Below are 3,123 nucleotides of genomic sequence, written 5' to 3'. Positions count from 1 at the left end.
CAAATAGCAGAGGCACGGGAATCTGACAGATGAAAGGACAAATCAAAGGGCCAACAGTTGCTCTTTGTCTTTGCTAATGCTTTTAAAGTCTTCTGAATCCGTTTTGCTAAAAAGCCAGCAAAGTTCAAAGAGCTTTTACAAGGGACTCCCACCATTGCCCGCGATCTTGGTATGTTCACTCGATACTTTTGCAGAATTTAATAGGCCAAATAATTTCTATTTCATTCCAATAACTTGAGAAGGAATACATTGAGAAGGGCATTCTTTGGGGGAAGCAGAAAAAGTAAATTATTCAGCAAACTGGAGTGTGGTATTGTTTATGTGTTGGTCCTTACATTTTCTACAGTGATATATAATTCAGTCTTGCAGCAAATCAAACAATTAGAAGTTAGGAAGGAAGCACTTAAATGTGGAATGATTGCTCTTTAGGTCAATGGAGAGAAAGGACTATCGAGTTTATGGAATTTCGCCTCCCCTCTTGTCATGAAGGGACCTCATTAAAGTGAGTATGCCAGCACTGTGACTTAGAGACAGATTTCAAGGAGAAAGGAGCTGAATTCAAGTGTCTTTTTTTTTTTTAGTTTTGTTTTTTTGCTAATGTCATACCGATTTTTACATGCAAAACCAGTTCAGTGTCCATGATGGATACTATTGAAAGACTGAACTTGGGGGCCCTTCATCCCTCCATGGTCCTGATGCCACAGATTGGCTGCAAAGGTTTAGTTTCACCACAGGTAGGTCACGGATGGGGTATTGATAAAAATTGATGGCCAAGAAGAGCAGAAACAGGTTTGAGGAGGAAGACAGTTTGGGACTTGGATTAGCTATGCTGGAGGAGATCCTGCTGGATTGTCCAGAGTCTGGAGCGCATGAGCGAACACCAGGGAGCAAAGTGTGTTTGGACACTGTTAAGAGTCAGAAGCACACGTTGGCAAGGTTCTTCCGTAAAGGGCGATGGTGAATATTCTGGGCTTAGGGACCATAGGGTCACTGTGGCAGCTCTGTCACTGCCGTGCAAAGGCAGTCACAGACAATATGCAAATGCGTTGGGTGTGGTTATACCCCCAAAAAACTTTATTTAAACAACTGGAGTTGGAGTGGGAGTTGGGGGGAGGGGAGCGGAGGGTGAAATGTGTCCAGTGGGCTGCAGTTTGCTGACCTCTGCTCTAGACTATGGGCGATGAATGAAATGAGCATGTAGGGTGACTGGTATGCAAAAGAGACCTTGGGAAATGTTTATTTCCAAGGAAAAGGCAGAGAAAGAGCTGGAGAAGGAAAGAGAAGCATTTCCAGAGGAAGGAGGGGAACCAGAGAGCAGAGTGCCTCAGAGACAAGAGGCTGGTGCTTCAAGCAGGAGGTGTGTGCAGCGATGTTAGAATACTGCCAGGAAGCTCACTGGGAAAACAGTGAACAGAGACTCTTGGAATTCATTGGTAGGATGATATTTCTGATTTTCGAGAATGCAGTTTTAGGGGAGAGATGGGCAATTAAGCCCATTAAATGCAGGTGGGTGGTTGCCAGGGTGACAGATGGGGAAGTGTGCAAAATGGTGGGGAGTGGAAGCCAGGAAGAGAGGGCTTTTCAGTCTGGGAGGGAAGGGTAAGTCAAGAAGGCTGAAGGGAAAAAGCCAACACATTAGATTTTTCAGGACACCAGGGAGAAGCAATCCCGGCTGCAGCAATGCCTGGAGGAGATACACTCAGGACCGCAGGAGAGAAAGGAAGGAAACCCAGGTTTGCTGAGTTTTACTCTGGGGCAGGTGCTAGGCCGGGCCCCATTAAGCCCCACCAAACCCCATTACAATGGCACAAAACAGATACTTGCGTCGGACTCTGCTAGAGGCCACCCAATGTCCACTCCTCCCTGCTTTCTTACTGATAACCCCCAACCTTGCTCAGGGCCGCCACGTGCGCAGCTAGAATACTCACCTTGTCACACTCCTGAGCTGCCAGGAGCGCCCTTTGACCCAGATCTCACCAGTGTGTTGTCCAGGTGCGGTTCTGGGTAAGTTATTACATATTCTGATTTTTTAAAAATAGGGTCAGCTGGCACATGGCTTTTGCCCTTTGCCTGCCATCTCGTGGCCTGGAGGCTCCAACTTTGTGTGCTGCCGAAGCAGGGAGCGTGAAGGAGCCTGGTTCCACGAGCACCGACACCAGCCCTGGCCTCTCCATCCCTCGACTGCTTTTTAAGTGAGAAAAATAGACCCATGAATTGTTTCCACTGTTTGTTTCCTATTACATGGAATCAACGCAACCTTGACCAACATGACCTTCTCTTTTTCCCCAATGGAAGGAATGGGCTCAGAGAGTTGAAGGTACTCGAGCAAGGTCATTCACAGCCTGAGACTCTGAGATGTGGTCCTCAGAGTGTGGCCTTGGACAGCTTCAGCATCACCTGGGAGCTCGTAGACACAGAGCCCAGTCCTACTGCATCGGAATCTGTTCAAACAAGCTCCCCCGCTGATTGGTGTGGACCACGGTTTGAGCACTGTTGGCCTGGATAATCAATAATAGAGTTTGGATTTGATCCCAGACCTGTATGCTTCCAAAGTCCACACTCTTCTTCTGAAATAAGAGGGAATGACATGAGTGTCTTCTGTGAAGTTATGATCCCTTTGGAGGTAGAAGGAGAGGAAGCTGGGAGAACCCTGGCAGAGGGCCTCATCCCTTCTCAGGATGAAGGGGATGTTAGGATATTCATTGCCAAGCAGAGTGCTCACCTACTGTGTGTACCACCTGCTAAAGAAAAAGACCATCTCTGCCTTCAAGGAGCTCAAAGGTAGTGAGGAGACTGTGGAGTCCCGACCACCTCCCTCAGCGTCCTGTCGGCACTTGTGAAGATCACATGTTCCTGCCCTCCTGAGACACACTAGGAGTGGAATCTAGACTCCTGTGTTTAAAACCTCATTCTGGTTGATTCTCATGCATATTATGTTGGATACCTACTAAGAGATGGAGGGAACAGGCTGGCACAAAGGAGGACGTGAACTTCTGGCACTCTTTGAATGGTGAGTCTGTCTTCCAAACATGACTCATCCTTCCTGGCCTAAGGCATCTGCAAAAAGGATAAACAAACACCCACACCTCTCAAGTCCTTAAGGAGAATGATGACCGGGATGAA

The sequence above is a fragment of the Neophocaena asiaeorientalis genome, unplaced genomic scaffold (genome assembly GCF_003031525.2).
Source record: "Neophocaena asiaeorientalis asiaeorientalis breed wild unplaced genomic scaffold, Neophocaena_asiaeorientalis_V1.1 scaffold114, whole genome shotgun sequence".
NCBI lineage: Eukaryota > Metazoa > Chordata > Mammalia > Artiodactyla > Phocoenidae > Neophocaena > Neophocaena asiaeorientalis.
The sequence above is the reverse complement of the archived record's forward strand: the minus strand, read 5'-3'. Positions refer to the sequence as shown.